The sequence below is a fragment of the Coccinella septempunctata genome, chromosome 2, assembly GCF_907165205.1.
Source record: "Coccinella septempunctata chromosome 2, icCocSept1.1, whole genome shotgun sequence".
In the NCBI taxonomy this organism is placed as follows: Eukaryota; Metazoa; Arthropoda; class Insecta; order Coleoptera; family Coccinellidae; genus Coccinella; species Coccinella septempunctata.
In genome coordinates this window covers 36,445,939-36,465,263 of record NC_058190.1, presented here as the reverse complement: position 1 = coordinate 36,465,263, position 19,325 = coordinate 36,445,939, and the positions used below count along the sequence as shown (strand labels likewise).

At 33.8% G+C, this 19,325-nt stretch overlaps 1 protein-coding gene across 1 annotated transcript in view; it reads right to left on the bottom strand.

Annotated features, from left to right (window-relative positions):
* The window catches only part of LOC123308264 (homeobox protein invected-like), a 123,135-nt gene that overhangs the window by 38,013 nt on the left and 65,797 nt on the right, over positions 1-19,325 (bottom strand). The gene's annotated exons all lie outside the window — the stretch shown is intronic.

Here is a 19,325-nt window from a genome sequence, read left to right as displayed (position 1 = left end):
TGGCCTTTTTGGCTTGGTGAGGATGGACCTAGATAGGTCCGAAATATGTACACTTTCGATAAAAACTATGTGGAGTATAAGATTTTGAGTTTTATTTTATTATACAGGGTCTTTGAATTGTACAATGCATCCCAAATTCGCTGTCCACTAGGGGTATTACTGATAATCGAAATTTGAAATGTTCCATAAAGCCCGTTTGCAACAGCCGAGAATTCTCTGGAGAATTCTCTACAAAATTCTCGCAAGAAAAGGGCGGAGCCTATTTAGTACGCAACTGAACAGAGAATTCTACCGAAAGTGCGTATGTAACGGTACATAATTCACGGCGCATGAAATCTCGAGTAAATTTTCTAGAGAATTCTCGGCTGTTGCAAACGGGCCTAAGCGGAAATACTTTGAAAAATTCTGGACCAAAGGAGATTACTGACTTCTGTCAATGTCATTATTTCAATAATTGTCGAAGCACCTTTGATTGATAGATAAATCGACTTCAAAGTATAAAATTAAAATTTCAATAATCAACAATATTTTAAGATACCAAATGTTATATATTATTTCAATCCGAATAAAAAATGCAATTCAATGGTGCGAAATAAAATATAGGATGTCCCATTAAGAAAACTAATAGTTTGAGGTATAACTCAAAATGATTTTTATTGTACGCCAACGAATTATATGTAAAAATATAATATCTATCAAAAACAGTTTTCACTTTGAAAATATCATAAGAGGTTCTCGAGATACAAAGTATCCCCGAAAGAGTAATAATTTCAAAATGACCCTGTAACTTTCACAGTTTAACATACAATATCAAAAAACAGAAAGCACATTTGAACTCATCATGAAAAAATAGCCTATAAATTTCTAACTTAAAATTTTATATCCCCAACGGTTGCAGAAATACCCACTGTACAGGGTGGGCAAAATTCGCTGTCTACTGAGGGGATCTCGATAACATAAGGGCTCTAGAAAAAATCGGATGACACATTTTTGAGTTCTTCCTCAGAGAAACAAAGAATGGCGAAAACCGTAGCATCTCACGATTCTTCGTTTTTGGGTTGTTAGAAAAAAATGAGATTTTGACGATTTCGAAAAAATCTCATAACTTTTTTGTCTTTGAAACTACAGATCTGAAAATTTTTTCTTATTAGATTCAACGTATAAAAGTGCCTAAGAAGGTTCAAGTTTCAGATCTGTACCTTCAAAGACAAAAAAGTTATGAGAACTTCGAAATCATCAAAATCTCATTTTTTGCCGATAACTCAAAAACGAAGAATCGAAGAAGGCTACGGTTTTCACCATTCCTTGTTTTCCTGAAAAGGAAATGTGTCATCCGTCTTCTTATAGCTCTTACAGTTCTAGAGATCTCCTCAGTAGACAACGAATTTCGCCCACCTCGTACATGTATTTCAACATGCATAATGAGCTATACCACCCCTAGAAACCTGACACTAAAATTTTTCAAGCATGAAATAAACCATTTTAGCCTTGGAAATAAGCTAAAATGAAGAAGCAGTTTACAATTCCGGACTTTTCACAAAAATCGAACACAGGACTTCTTTCAACGTTTTCACAACCAAAATCAATCAATTTTGGATACCCTCTACAATTCAAAGACTCACCCTGTATGATGGAACTGCACCGAGAGCAAATGCACATTTCTGCAGAGCTCAATAGTCGCACACCTCGCGTTTTCATGCGAAAAACAAAAATGTTTGAAAAATTATCGGGGCTTCTCACTCCTCCAACCCAAAAATTGATTAACAACCATTTGCCGCTTGCTCGTGAGGCCAAACGAGGGAATTGCCGTGCGTCAAATCACTACGAAGAGTAGATATACATACGAAATTATCGAACGCTTAATTACGTCGATTCAGATGGTCACGGCATATTTCGTGCCGCACTATATAAAGTCATTACGACGTAACTATAGTTGGTCAATTGGATAACTGTCGACGTATTGACGAATGTGGAAGAGAAAAAGCGGGCTGGATTGGCGTGCGGGAAAAGAATGGCAAATGAGCTATTTCGCCTTGGAGTGAGTCATCGAAAATTGCGACAATTTCAGCAGGTTACGGCTCGATGCGGAATAAGAAACGATGGAAGTTGCAACTTGGGAAAAAGATCAGATTTTATTGAAAGATTCGCTAATATGGTATCCTTTGACGATAACTCAAAGGCATGCACTGTTGCTAATGGCACATCTCTAACTTTATCGCCATGGGAGATGATTCTAGCAACGTCTGGTGGTTGAAGTTGATAATAATCGAAGTAGAAGAAATTCTAGTTCAGGGTGGGCAAAATTGGTGATACCTGAAGTACAACTTTTTTACCCAACGAGATAGAGGAATATGAATGTACTATTCATGTCGTTTTTTTTTCGAGAAACTTTTAATGCCATCAAGTGCATCCCATTATCTTCTTTTGTTTTCGAGTTCTATAGGCCAAAATTGAAATTTGGGCGATTTCAACTTTGGTCATTATCTCCATTTCTGTTTGTGCTAGGATGTTGAAATAAAACCATTATAGAGACTCTTTTTTGATAGCAATCCAGTGGCATACCCCGATTTTTTCCTACAGGTTTATTTGCTGAGCTATAACATAAAGTTGCGTTTTTTCTTAAATAGACAGTGGTTTAAAATGAATTAGGAAGAATCGCCATTTCTTTCACGTTTCAGAAATATATCATACATCGCCCTCAGTGTTTCTAAGTCATTTCAAACTACTGTTTTTATATGAAAAATACATCTTTATTTTATAGCTCAGCAAATATACCTGCTGAAAATATCATGGCCCGCCACTGGATTGCTATAAAAAAGTGTCTCAATAATGTTTTCATTCAACATCTTAGCACAAACAGAAACGGAGATAATGGCCAAAGTTGAAATCGTCTCAATTTAAATTTTGGCCTATAACTCGAAAACAAAAGATAGTGGAGAATTGGAGATGGCATTATTAGTTCAGGTATCACAAATTTTGCCCATCCTGTACATGATAATTTCGAGAGTTATAATAGTGTTATAATTGGTTATACTGTTTCAATTTATAATCGCTCACTGGCCAGTCCAGTATGTAAGTTTTTTTTTTAAGTCAACGAGTACGAGTGTGGAGACTAATGAAATATTATGGATGTCCAACAGCCTGTATATTTTTCACCGAGGCGGATTGGAAAAAATGGTAAAGGAAAAAATCACACCCAGTATTGATGAAATTAAATGCGTTGAATGGATTATGTTTGAATCTGTTAACTCTTGTTCGAAATGAAATAAAAATGATAATATAAATGATAACATATTGGAGATCCGTATCGGAGCTAATATTGTTGGTTGCAAGCTGAGTTCGTTATTTTATGGAAAATTAGACTCGAATCAAGAGAAAAATGTTCAATATTTATCACCAACGGAATTGTGGTAACTCATTGAATTTAGGATTACTTTGTTGACCAAATGGAATAAAGAAAGTGAGTTTCTGCTTGTTTTTCTAATAATTCGGAGGTTAAAATGGTATATTTAATGCTTGGAAATCTGGCATACTGCAATACTGCAATATGAGTCAATCTTGGTATACAGAGTGTTCCTTAAAAACATGCTTATATGTGAGTGGGTGATTCTTTGACTCATTTGAAAAAAAAAAACTTCCTATGAACGTACCTATATCCTAAAAGTCTTTTCAGACAAAGATTGATACAATTTTGCATTTTACATTTGCGCATTTTGCTATGCACAAACATTTTCATTTTCTTTACCAGTGGCGTCCGTACGGGTTTTGCATTGAATGTTTTCGAAGAAAAAATATGAACTAGTTCGCCACAGCTTTCCCTTAAAATAAGAATTACTTTTCAGATACTCATTCATTTTGGAGTTTTAACTTGAAAAAAATGAAAATCTTCAGGATCAATTCCCCAAAAATCCGATGCGGTGTGGAAATGTTTGTGTATACCTATCGACTGAAAGTGAATAAAGAGATCAAATTTGTTCCACAATGAATAAGAATCCAAAAAATATGTTTTCTAGTCAGATGCTCAGTTCTTGATTGCAAGATGTACTTAATGAAATTGAGTTGTGAGATGAAATGTTTTTTTTTAGGTTAGGGAGCATGAAAAAAAAGAAACCACTTTATGTGATGGCCAAAGTTTCGCAAATTTAATTTTGTATCATCAGGCCTCTAGAAAATATGACGAATCAGAAGAATAAGGACAATCACGAAAACACAACCAAAATGTTGGTCTAGGATATCACAGATAAAACAGTAGGACAACATAGTACAAGGATATCATATTTTCGAAGTGTTATATAGTCAGACAGAAAAATATCTTAAAGCAGAGAATGTATGAAGTACTAAATGGTAGTAAAAACTTTCTAATTGAAAAAACTGCTTTGGTCGAGCATAAAAAAGAGACTGGACATAAAATCATGTCATGAAACAAAGATTTTAGCATCGCAGTCGAACTAAATATAAAAAAAGAATATTACATTAGATGATATGTATTAAAAAATATCATAATTGTGTTAACAAAAGAGCTGACATATAGATGGACTATGGACTGAGTTCTTCGTATTTCAATTTAGTGGGAAGAATGAATACCTGAACTGTTTTGACACATGTTGGCGTTCCTCTCGTTTTTAATTGAGAGTTGCATATATGTCAGATCATTATTTGTTTGGAACTCTGAATACCTTGTTTTTTGCGCAACTGTGAATGTGTGTAATTAAAAAATAATCCCTTTTTATTCTTCTGATTCATCACATTTTTCTTCTAGAGCCCTGATGATGCAAAAATAAATTTGCGAAACGTTGGCCATCACATAAAGTGGAAAAGGAGAGTAAGGAGACTGTTTTCTTTCATTTCGAGTTTTCGTTTCATTATTTATTGATATTATTGTTATACTATTATATTATTAATTTTATTTGAATTTGTTAGAGAAGCTGTGCTGTGATCCATGGTAAACAAGCCCCTGGTTGAAATTAAGTTTTTATTTTATTTTATCACCCTGTATCTCAGAGGTTAAGACTTTTAGGACATAACGTCCACCTTAATTATCAGCATATCTTCAAGGAGTACCTTGTGTTCTTCTTATGATAAACATTTTGGATTGAAAAAAAAAATGTTATTCCATTTCTACGTCGCAAAACCAATCCACTTTCCGCGAGTCATCACCATGTTGGTCTGTTTTTGTTTTCGAGTCCGATCCACTTACACCCCACAATTGACCGTTCTAAATGCAGTCATCTGTCCAGTTTGTCACCAGACTCCGTGGTGGGTCCCGTCTACCATGTCACCGGGACTCGCCCAGATCCTTATCTCTCTCCGACGCTCACACTTCATCGTCTCCCTATCTCTCTCCCTTTTAATTTGACACATAATAGGCCTACTGGATAACACCTCGCACCGCACAACATTAGGGGACACGGACCATAGAAATAGATACACACAATTGGATGTTTTGACTGCGGTCATTATTTAGAGGAGAAATTTGACAGTTGCAGAGAGATCCTCATTGTGTTATGAATGGTTTTATTCCGATCGGATAGCCTGGGCATTTGTTTGACTATCGAGGAAGTTGAGTTGGCTTTTATTCCGTTGATGATTCTTATTTATTACGATTGAAATATATCTGGCGCTTTGTTGAGGATGCAGATAATGGTGAAGATGAAAACCCTGTTATGTTGTGGACGTGATTAAGGACTATCTCTCTGCCTGCTACCTTTTCTTAAATGAAGTGCCTGTCATATGCGGTTGACACCTCAATGACTCCAAAACGGTTTAAATGATTTCTAACCACCAACTAGATGGACTCTGTGCTTCATTTGATTTATAATCAATTTCGACCTTATGTCTACATAGATCAATGTATCTAGAATCGTTGAAACAAATATCTTAAAAAATTGATTGCGAAAAGTTTATTTTCTTTATGGGCGATTCTTTCCAGAAACAAGGGGGTTATGGATTCGCCGAAATGTCTGAAATGTTTAACTCTTAAGCTGAAAATGGTATCAAATGATTGGAACTCAATGATGAAGAATTCGTAGTCAAAATTTCTACGGTAGGTTCAGGAAAGTTTCTTGAAAATTACTGTTTCAAATATCTTGCTATAGGTTTATTTCTATTTGAGATGAATATTTCAAAACGTCTCAAGTGAATTTTTTCACTAATATCTGATAAGAAATGAGTTGCTATACACAGGGTGTTTTCAAAGGTGACGCTTTTTTCACAGAAGGTAAGTAGAAGTCATCAAAATAAATAATTTTACCAAAATTGTCTCTATAAAATATTCAAGGTGGCTGAGCTACAACCCTTGGAAATTCGAGGAAATTTCATTGTTAGTATTTGAAGTAGGGGGCTGTGGAAGGTGACTTAACATGAACATATGACTGGACAATGAATGATTCAGTACTTTCCAGTCAATCTGATTAGTTGAATAGGGTCACTTGAAACAATTGTTGTATAGAGCGATTTAGAGTGATAAAAGTGTAGAAAATTGAGACAGTTTATTGAAAGTGGTCATGTTGACAAAGTGCTATTTTTGTTACCTCTTTCATAACATTTTTACGACGATTGTTGGCGGATGCGAACAAGAAGAAGATTGTGATAACCATTTTGAAAAAATTGTGAAAAATTAAGACGAATTTTAATGGTGAGATTTTTGAACAAATATTCTATGATTTCACAATTGGTTCTAAGTATTTTTTTGTCAGTTGGTATCGAAATGAGCCATTCCATAAAATCTTCAAGTTACTGAATAATGAGAAAAATATGTGCATGTGTCCTATCCTTTTTTCTATTAGTTTCGTTTTTATTGATTGCAATTTTTATGGATTTAAAATTTTCAGTTGATTGATATCAGACACTAAAAAACTAATATCTCGTCATAAATGTGAAAAAATTTATATATATATATATATATATATGTGTGTAAAAACTCAATTATGTACTTTGAAACAGAAGACATTGTCGAAAAACCTATAACGTGATGATATTTGACCCATCTGAGGCAAAAAAACTATGTTGAAATAAATAATGAGGTGTCCCATTTGGAACACAAATAATTTTTCCGATCAGATGAAACTACCATATGATTCATAAAATTATTGAAAAAAGCGTTTAAGAATTTCATAAATATCAAATTCAAACCAAGAAATAACGAAATATGCGAAAAAGTAATTTTTCAGAAACGCCCTGTAATTCTTGAATGAATCAAGATACCTATTTATCTATTAATTAGTATCTTATTATTTCAACATAAGAGTCCAAATGCTTTTAGATATTTTTTTCTGTGACTCTTACAGTTCTCGATTGTGACAGTAAGCTCCGAATTTAGGACACCCTGGACAGATACAAAACTATGTGCGAAATTTCATGATTATCGTAAGGCTAAAAAATAAAAAATAAAATTCTGTACCCCAGATAAAATGGCAATCAAATTTCGCACTATCTTTGAAAATGTTTCAACTATGTTCTAGTTTTCAACTTGTATTTCTGTTGTGCATTTTTTATTCTAATTGAAACAAAAATCTCAAATATCTATAACTCCGAAACTGGGTCTATTTTGCCAAGTAATTAAATCAATCGGCGTATTCAGCTCCTGATCCTACCCTGGAAATTTCAAGGTTCTACCTTGGCAGAGGCTCACCCTGTATACCGACGACCGAATTAAACTTCAGCACTTGTCGGCAAAAATTTCAAAATATAGGCACAAACATGCAAAGAAAATTGAAAATTTTTTTATATTGAATTAGAAATTTTCAACTTTGATAACAAAATCACAATTCAATACATCTGATGAAATGGAATGAAAAAATTTGGTTACCTCTTGGAACTTTTTTGATCGTTTGAATTCCAAAGATTCGCTATTGAAAAAAAAATCAACCGATACAACGATTAATCACAGGAATCAGTCCAGTGAGGGGTCGAAATCAAAACGCCAGGACCGTCCATAATTTCACATCTGAATACCACAAACAGGCCATTAATACCATGCCATTCTTCAATCCGTAATAACCGCAATGGCTAATAGCTATTCATCAAAAACGGTCTCAACAAGTTTATTCACCTGCCCATAGTGTATCATTGCGTTTGCAGTTTTATTTATACATATTCATCGGCCCCCTTTTTTTGTTTTTCACCGTTCAAGGTGGGTGGCCCCATAATATAGACATTTAAGTCGTCCTGAATGATCCGGTAGCACAGCGGGCAAGGCCTAATTAAGATTCAGTATTGTGTAATCAGCATTATTAAACGTATCTATATGGTAATCGAGCTGCGTTTCGGCTGGGAATCAGGAAAAATGGAAGTTTTAATTGGGAGTTATGATCTACTGACCGCTGACAGATAGGGACGGAATGTCTAAGGGTAGAAATGACAAATTTTTAGAATTTCATTCGTTGGACGCCGACTTACAGGTACGTATTGAGACAGAGCGAAAGAAGATTTAAAGAGAAGAAAAACTTTCCATTATGTGGCATTTACAGAGGATAAATCCATTATTTCTGCTTCTGGTCAAATAACGACATATACCTACAACATATCTCAAAAAAGTCTGCTTCAATTTCTGGGGTAAACAAGGTGTCCCAGAATGAATGGATTATTGGATCCATATTGGATCCTCATAGTATTTATAGCTATTGGACGCTCTGGATAAAATACAAAAAACAGTAATTATTATATTCTTTGTGGCAACCTACACTAGCCAAATCACCCTGCCAAAACCGGAACAATACTACAATTTGTTTCATTTTTATTGCTTCAATTAATTACACCAGGTCCGTATTTTATTACACTTGCCATTCCTAATTATTCCAGTTTGGCGTAGGTTCTATCTGAGGTTCACCACCCACTTGTAACTTTTGCAGTAATTGAGATAGAAAAATGGGATTTGCACATGCTTTTATCACAAATTTATTACTGACTTATCAATACAAATCCCAATTTTGATCCCATCCTAGCTTTCAATAATCTGAGGTCATGTATTCCAAGAGCTAATACTATTATAGTGATATATTCCATTACAACAGAATACTGATGCTGAAAGGTCACAACACCCTGTATATACAAGGTGGGCTTTTAAAAACGAAACAGACGAGATAACGGGCGTAATAGATTTATTTCGAAAAAATGCTCGGACACGTCGATTTTTGTTTCGAGGGTTACCACTTTTAAGGTCAAATTCACAACTATATCGCTTCAACCCTTAGTGTTAGAACACCAACCCCTAAATTTTGAATAGGAAAGATAGAGTGAGTGATACCGCATTGGAAAGGCCTTTTTGTCCTCAATTCAGCATATTAATTTTTTTCTCATTTATTGCATTCGTTTTCTATATATTCAATTTTGAATTTCGTACACTACCAGTCATTCCGCTAACCATGCTATGTGGAATCATCAATTATTTGACTAATTCATTCTGTGGTTACGATGGTAACCGTTAATTGTCAACATTAGACAACGAAATTATTATTATTGGTTCTTACTTTCTTCAACAATTAAGGTGAAAATGGTTCATTCTTTGGCAAAAAGAATTGAAATTATTTCTTTATTTTTCATAGTTAATGAGATAAATGAACATTATTTTGATGTCTGGTGCATGGCAGTTATGGAGTTTCATCAAATCTACAAAATAAACGTTTCAAATTCAAATGTCAATATTTCAAGAATCAAATGAAGAAAAAACCAATTTGCTGAACTCAGGATGAAAAGACCTTCTAAATGAGGTGAAATTTACCCCAACTTCCTTATTGAAAATTTAGGGGTTGTTGTTCTAACACTAAGGGTTGAAGCGATATAGTTGTGAATTTGACCTCAAAAGTTATCCCCCTCGAAACAAAAATCGACGAGACCAAGCATTTTTTCGAAATAAATTTATTCCGCCCGTTATCTCGTCTGTTTCGTTTCAAAAAGCCCACCCTGTATGTAATGACCAAGTATTCGAATGAAGAAAAATGTAAATTTATGACAGGGACATCATACTTTTCGTTTATGTATATACACCATTCACTTTTATAAAAGCATCAGGCCGGCCATGGAAATTTGACACATTCCACTGTGAATAAAATTTTCATAAAATGGTGTATTCCTGGTAGGTGTCTGTCCACAAAACAGTTATTTATAAAACATGAACAACAGGTGGGGCAACCCAATATTGAATCTCTTTCGAGACAATCATACATGCAGATGACAAAAATATTAAAATTATTGTTTCAAATTACATACTGGGTGTTTTGCATGAGTTTGGAGTTAAGTGAAGCATCACTGAGCCCAGTCCTGATTTTGGTCAAATTTTAATGCCCTGTGTCAATGAAACTAACAACGAGAGTGGGACGTTCTTAGATCAAAATTTGTATTTGATTCGATGATTCTGTTGTAATAAATTGTAGTCCAAATCACATTCCTGTATCAGAATTAATTCAGAAGATACAAGTGGGTGGTGTAACCTCAGATAAAACTACACCAACAGGCATAACTCGGGAATCGCAAGTGTCATAAAATTCGGTCCTGTTGTAATAAATTGTAATAAAAAGTTTACAAATTGTAATAAACTTCCGGTTTTGGATGGGCGATTTTGATAGTGTAGGTTTGAGCCACTATAATATCATTCATCGAATATATCAATTGATATATAATATATATGATTGTTTCTCCTGCGAAAAATATTTTTTCAAAATGATGCAGTCCAAAAGTAGTATTTATCGGCAGTCATAAACCAAAGTCGCAAGCAACTTCAAACTCCACAAATAGCAGGTCTTAAAGTGTAAGTGTAATACAATTCGGTCCTCTTGTGATAAATTGTAATAAAAAGGTTACAAATTGTGATATGTTTCCTCATTTGTAATGGTGATTTTACTGGTGTTGGTTAAAGTCCAAAAGTAGTATTTATCGGCAGTCATAAACCAAAGTTGCAAGCAACTTCAAACTCCTACACCACAAGCAGCAGGTCTTAAAGAGTTAAGTGTAATACAATTCGGTCCTGTTGTGATAAATTGTAATAAAAAAGTTACAAAATATGATATGTTTCCTCTTGTATGGCTCTTGTATGGGCGATTTTACTGGTGTAGGTTTGAGTCACTTATATTCTTCATCGAATATATCAACCGATATGCTGATCGTTTCTACTGCTTAAAATATTTTTTCAAAATCCTGCAGCCCAAAAGTAGTATTTATCGGCAATAATAAACCAAAGTTGGAAGCAACTTCAAACTCCACAAGTAGCAGAGGTCTTAAATGCAAATCCAGGCTATCAGGATTCAAGCACAACACAATAAAACATGTGTTCGCATTTCTTGATATCCGTCCGAACCCTCCCTATTATTCTACACTCAAATAAGGGGGTGGCTGAGTAGCTGCCGAGCAAGGAGACCTGTAATGAAAATTCAAACGGGGTGGCCGATAAGGGTGGTTCAGTTGCACACTAGTTGTGATAATGTTAATCGAGCAACGGTTGTCAGCGATGGCATGAAATTGAATTGGGGTTAGTGAAATGAACTGTTAATTTCAATTTTGGGGTTTGCTTGGTCCGGGGATTTATATTAAAAAATTTCATCCGTTTGAGGTTCAACAGAGAGGGGAATAACGACACAGTTCAAGCGGACAATTTGATGGGAAACATTATTAAAACTTTGTGTCGATTCAGGTCGGAAAAAAGACATTAAATAAGTTAAATGAATTGTGAATATGTTGTAGTGATTGTATAATATTTTTGATAGGTAATTCGTATACAGGCTGCTTGATGTAATGTGGACAATATAGAGAATCGTTTCAATCTTGATTTGAATAATCGGATTTCGAAAGAGAATGAAAAATTTTCGTCACGAAATAAACTGAACAGTTTCGGAACAGTTTAATTTTACAGATCGATATCCAATTGCTGCCATGGGGAAATGAATTCAGGACTCACATTTTCGAGATCCAGCTACAGGATAAAATATCGAAACTCAGTTCAGCTACTGTACCATAGTTTCATGGAAGATGGATGCATACCTGCAAAAAAAATACAATCGCAATTAGACAAATATTCTTCACAACAATGACAAAACAAAATTTCTCCCGCATATATGTGAAAAACTGAGTGATCACCAGAAAATAAATTGACGTGTATCAGCATTTTCAACCAAATTTGGATATTTTAAAGGAAATTGATTTTTTCCATACATTTGCACCATTCTTCAAAACGACTGTTATTTTGAATCGAAATCATTCTAATACCAAACCCTGATATATTGATATCGAAGATTTATTAGACAGCATCGAAGATTCTCGATGTGGGTAAATTTATATTATGTTACATTCAAATCTGAAATTTGAACTACTTATATTTCAGCTACTTGTTTCCACAAACAAAAAGATAGTGAGTGAAAAGGATGAAAAGGAATTCATTTCTATTGTTGAATCCGAAAAGATACTGAGAGTTGAGAGGATTTTACCTACACAAAAAGTCTGCAACGACAAATTTGGAATTATAATTTGAAAAATGAATTTATTATTTACACACTACTCAATTATGCGAAAGATAATTTGGAATAAAACAGGGTAATGATATCAGTTCACAAAAAAAATTTGAAACCAATGGATTATAATGAAAAAAAAGTGAACGAACGTCCAAGGGGATAACTAACATTGGCTCTACTCGAGTATCTGCATATTATGTATAGGTATCAATAATTCAATTTTCTTTTCTTATAGCAAAAATAAATATATCTCTCGTATTTTCCATGTGAATAACTAGATATGAATCCCTTCAATCAATTTATATGAAAGTTAGTAATGTTCCTCACATATTTTCGAAGAGACATTTACATTTCAAAGTCCTTTATACATATTACAAAGTAAATTCACATTGTGAGAAATACGTAATTTTCCACTAAGGCCTTTATGTAGAACGGACTACACACTGAGAGAACGAAATAGTGAAATTACAGTGAAAATCTTGGGTTATTTGTGACCAACGATAATCACTGGAATTTCACAAGGAATATTCTGAAACGAAATCCTTGTAAAATCACAGAAAATATAAATCACAAGTTGGTTGTGATTTCACATGAAATGTTTTCTAATGATTTTTCTAGAAACTAAACCTGTGAATACTCATTGTGAAATCACAATGGAATTTTATGGTATCAACTGTAAAATTACATTTATTCTGTGAATTCGCAAAGGATTTTTACAGAAATAAATTGTAAAATTAAAAATTTTTGGAAAATTACAGGATTCATTGTGGAATCACCTCTTGGTCTCGCGAAAATACGTCGTGAAATTTAGCATCAATTAGACCGTAAAATACTATAATGTTGTGAATAAACAGAGCAGATTCACAGAATTTAATTGTGAATTTCAAGTATTTGTTAAAATTCCAGAATTCATTGTAGAAATACCCCACACATTTTTAAAATTACTTCGTGAAATAACCATGAAAATTACTGGATAATTGTCTTTATTTTGTTATTGATCAAAGTAGTTGTACAGAACTAAATTTGGCACAATCACTGCCTAAAATATACATCAATTGAAAAAAAAACATTAGATTAATCAAAAATAACAACTACAACATAAAATACAGTCATCAATATGGAAAACAAAAAATTTGAAACATTATATCAGTAAAAAAACAACCACAACATGAAATTAATATAATCTTCAATATAAAAAACAATATGAAACATTACATCAAACAAAAACAACAACCACAAATATCACCTAAAATGATTAAACATTTTTTTCAAAATATAAAAAAAAATCAACATAATTGTGAAGCATTTAACTGTGAAATATCAGCTTCTGAAAATATTGATGTATGCGCTTATTTAGCGGTTCATATCATAAGAGTATAAAATTAAAATTCAAAAACAAAGTATACCTAGTCTTCTTCCAACAAAAAAAACACAATCTTCTGGAATAGATAAATTTATGATTTTTTTTTCTATAAAACTTGCTTTTGTCGTGCTTGACTTACTTCCAGAATCCGGATGAATTTTGAAATGCATCCTTCGGAACATCTCCATAGATTAAATTGAGGGCCTCCCTGAATACATAGGTTGTAAACACATATCGTTTTTCCATAAAGAATTCGTATCGGTGGTTTATTCCTGAAAAAAAAAATGAAATGAGTAGGAATCCAATAGGCAATATTTCGATACAGAATAATTGAATAATAAGTTGTATGCATGCGGTGTTCAATTTTTTTCATTAATATCTGCCAAAGGAAAACCACAAATCGAAAAAATAAACATCGCTTTCAAAAAATGTGAACTATCTACTTACCAGTATATATTTCTTTTGTCACACACTTGAAACCTTGAAGGAACTTGGAAGGCAGAATTACTTGGAACTTGAAAGAACTAAATCATATTAAACAAAAAACTGAACCATGTATAACTCTTCGCACTTCAGAGTTCTTGAAGAAACAGTGGATCATTCCAGAATGAATTGGGTTATGGGGTAAGTTAGAAAGTTAGTGAGTATCTACGATAGGATATGGGATTGGGCAACGAGCAGGTGCCAGTTGCAGGAAAGGTTTTGATTGGCCACAGAATGAATCTAGAAGCAGATAAAAATTGTGATTTTACAATTGCATTATGAAATTCCATTGAAGCTGTGAATTCGGATCCAGCCGAGCGACGTCACGTACCGCATAGGTGGAAAATGACTTGATATTTGCAATCATATTGTAATATTACGTTCAAGCTATGAATGTGTTTAACACATTTTTAAAATAGATATTTCACAAAAATACCCAGACTTACGAGTTCTTTCAGCAGTAGGTACCTACTCAAAATATTTTCTGACCAAGTGACAGAATTTGTTTTTCGATTATGGTTGAGAAGGAATGCAGGAACCTATAATCTCCTTAATGAATTATACAAAGAATAGAATGAAATATATTTTACTTATATCTTCAGAAATGTATTCATATAAAGAACAAGTCGAGAAAAAAATTTCTACAAAAAACGTCATTGTGGACTGTCTCAATGCGATGAATAAATTATACAAAAAGTCATCTGTATGGACTCTATGTTGTTCTGATGGATCAAAATTAGAAAGAGGTACAGGCATTGGGGTGTGTGGACACAGATCAATATAAGGCAGCAGTCCAAAATGAGGAGGGAAGGAAGCAATAAAAAAAATCCTGTACACACACTCCTAGACATGCAGAGAATAGTTATAACAACAAAAAAATTCGTCTTTCCTTCACCGATCTACACCGGAAAGCTCCTGGAGCTGCCACTAGATGAGCTTCTGAAAAGTCAGCTTCAGATGAGACTCTTCGTGGATCGGAAAAAGAACGGCACAATTTTGGCCTTCGTAAGATCAAGATCATCAGTTGTTTATTAAATTTCAAGCGGCATCTTTGGAACGCTCTAATGGAAACCGATTGATCTATTTTTTTATTCTGTTTTCATATTCGAGAGAAATATTTTGACCATAATAAATTTCAACAATTTCGCGTAAGATTTTCCTCTTGCTGTAGACATGTAAATAAAAAGTGTTCTATCCTTGAAGGAAATTGTGCCGCGATATCATGTTGTAAAATTATATTTTTTCGTGGTAATTTCACAACCGCCTTAATAACACATTGTATAAGCACATTTGTGAAGGAATTTTAAAATTAAAAGGGTTCTGCATTGTAATTCTACAACACAACATTTTCTTCTTCGCAAATTCACAAGAAAAATTCTCAAATCACAATAACTTTGTGAAATAACGTTGTGAAATCACATTTTCCTGTGATAATTCACAAAATCATTGTAATTAAAAAAAAAATTAGATCACAATAATGTTGTGAAATTACCGTTTCATGTTGAAATTCGCAAATTTATTGTAATATTGCATTGCAGTTGTAATTTTTCAGGTGAATATTACAACCCTTGTGATATCACAGAGAATTAACACATATTTTCTGTAAATTTCATATTCACTGTAAATATACATGATAGTTTTACATTTTTCATGAATTTTCGCAACACCCTTGTAGAAACATCCAGATATTAGTTGTGAAAAAAATAATCCAACTGTGTAACTGTAACCTGTCCAGCTAATATGTGGGTAATTTCACATTGTAACCTCAAGATTTTTCTCAATGCATAGCGCTGGTTTGAAACCAAAAAATGTTTTGACAAGCGTCATAACCTCACATTTTCGTCCTATGCAGCTTGGAATGTGTCCAAATTTAGAGACATTCGTTTTTGTGCATCTTTCAAGCTATTAGCTCCTGAGTCGTCAATAAGCATGATCTATTTTCATAGTAGCAGTTGCCATCAAACATAGATTAAATTAAGAGGGAACATTAATGACTTTATATTATGATTTAATCACCTACTAAAAAAAGAGTCCCGCCACTGTCCAAACAACGACCTCCCAGTTTGGCAGTCCTTCGATCACACCTTAAAATATCGAAACATAAAGTTTTATAAGCTCCAATATCACTCTCTGGAGCATAAAGCCGAGATACTTGATTTATTCGTGAAAACAAAATGTTAAGCACCTTTTTATAGTCGTTCTTTTTTTTAGGAATTCGCCATTCCCCCATATTTATTCCGTAATAATTCAATGCGAAAATTACAATACCATACCGGTGAGATATTCACTCATGAACGTCTAGTTCGATTTACAGCCCATTCTCGACTCCTTTTCACTCGATATTACAGATACGTAGTATGTACTAGTGAATTATCGCCATCCCGTGTGGGATAAATCATTGGCATATGGCAAATTCTTTGGAAATTGCACATTGCAACGCCTTGTCCTTACAGCTAAAGGTGACTACAGCCGGAGTTGATGTATTAATAATAGAAACATTCATTTTTTCCGGATAGAAAATGGTGACAATTTCATTGAGTAATTTCTACGGAAGGAATTCATAATTCTTCATTTACGGCTTTTTAATGACGAAACGCTGGGAATAACACGTAGATTCAAGAAACATGACCATCAGAAAGAAATGAAATTCTGCATGAATAGAGTCATTCGGGGCAAGTGTGCGCACTTTTGCTTTTCAAGCCATACCCTGTTTCAAATGTTGAAGCTAGGAAAATTAAATCATATTCATAAGATAGAGAATTTTCTAATCTAGAAAAAACATCAAAAAACAAACAAACAAAAACGTTTCATTTCCGCAAAAAAAATTAATAGTGAAAGTGGGAGTGCGGGGTAAGTGAACGGAGTGCTTAGTGAACCACACAATCGAAACAAATAACAAAATAATGTCATCAAAATGTTACAATATTAGAGAAATGCTGTTTATTGTCAATACAAAAGCGCCTTTTTTCAAGCACTGCATTATTGTTCGTGCCACCATTCCTGGTGAACACAACACTTGATAAATTCCCCTGTTGGTGGCTCTTCATATTATTCTGAACAAAGAGGACAATATTGATCAAGTCTTAACCAAGAAAATCAACAATGTCAAAATTTATTCCTCACTGAACAAATGCCCATATAATGAATCTATGCGCACACTTACACGCGTAGACTTTCCCCAGTAAGCCAAAATTTGAATTGACGTTCTTATAGAGTTGAGCAGCTAAGAGAACCTAAAATTTCTTGTAATATATTTAGATTAATATGCGCATAATAGAATAAAATATTGTTTAACACTGTCGGACTCTGAACTTGGACCTGGCAGAATTTGCAGTGATGCAAAAAATTAACAAGAAAACTAGCCAATTTGATTGATTGCAAATAAAAAGTTAACGAAACGTCGCACGCGCACTCCTATGAAAAACTAATTTGGCGATGCTGCGCCCTTGCTTCGCCCAAATGAACCCCTCTTTCATACTTTGCATAGTCGAGATATACGCACTGTGCACACTTACCCTCTGCGCTCAGTTACCCCGAATGACTATAAGTGATGAAAACAACGAAGAATGCTTTACTGAAGACGAATAAAAATGCGGTTGGTTGCTTGTTTAAGAACATGCCTTGGGGATAAAAGAAGAAATTCATAAACATTTCAGAAGTTACAATTGTTCTCCTTTTGAATAATAATCATGTGCGTCGCCAAAGGGATAGAGGGGGACAGAGCTACCTCCTTCGAAAAATTAGTATGATTTGATCAAATCTATGGGTTTTTCCTCCGTTAGAGACATAATTAAGAATGGATTCCATTCATAACCAGCAGAATAAATAAATACTATACTCACATTACAAACATGAACGTTCATTCTTATGACCAAATCGAAGTTAATTACAATTGCAATCGTAGATTGAAGGCCTTGCTACTGTTAGAAATATGTGGGTAATGAGTATTCTATCGAATTAACTCGATTAATTAAATGTAAACTCCAGATTGAATTCTCATCAATGTCATAGTTGATACGGATTGACGTGAATTGATCGTTTTTTAATGAGCATTTACATTTTTACCTATTCATTCATTTTGTACACGTTCATTTTACCATTAAATATATATAGACTGCCTACTCTTTGGTATACTTATATGATGTTAATGAGAACTCATGTTTGTTTCATGATGCCACAATCGTAATTTACAGGGTATTGGAAATTGTCTTATGTTGATAACATGTAAGGTTTTCTCTCGCTGTGAGTTATCCATTTAGGTTTCTGAAGCAAATAAAGACATTTTTGGTTACAAGATAGATCTAAATTATTTCCATAAATATCACGAAATAACACTAAAAAAGTCAAGCAAGATCAAGCTTATTTCGAGTGGAATAATAACCTTAAAGGGTTGAAAAAGCTTTTGAATTAACTTATATTTTTAGCGTTCCTGAGAAGCAATTCTAGTAATAATACATTATATAACTGATCTGTTAATTCATCACTGAGTCAATGTTTTACACATCCCCTGCCATGGTAGGAAAAAAATTCTTATTGCCAATTTGGCAACTTTGTTTCAGTTCATCCACTAGTTAAGTTCAATTTTCTAAAATAAACGTTTCATGACGAGAAGGTTCGATATTTTATCATTGCCGAAGTAGTTATAGAATCGATATTTGTGAATAGTTCAGACCAAATAGTAGAAAAAAAGGTTCAGTTCACATTAGTTCCCAAAAGCTATATTTTGGTAATACATTATAGGTAACAAATACTAGATATGTCAAAAGTCCACTTGTGCTCCCTTTACCGAAATCCAACTTCGTGGAAATTAATGAAAACTGGAGGTCAAAAGATGCCATTTTTTCGATTCGGCCATGATAAAAATATAGCTATTGTAGCTATTTAAAAGGGTTAAGAGACGAGCAGATTTACGAAGATATGCTTAATACCCTTGGCGATCAATGTCCTTCGTATGCGACCGTGAAAAATTGGACTGCGAGCTTCAAAAGAGATGATGATCGATCGAGAAGGCCAGTTTCTGTGTCAGTCCCCGAAAATATCGA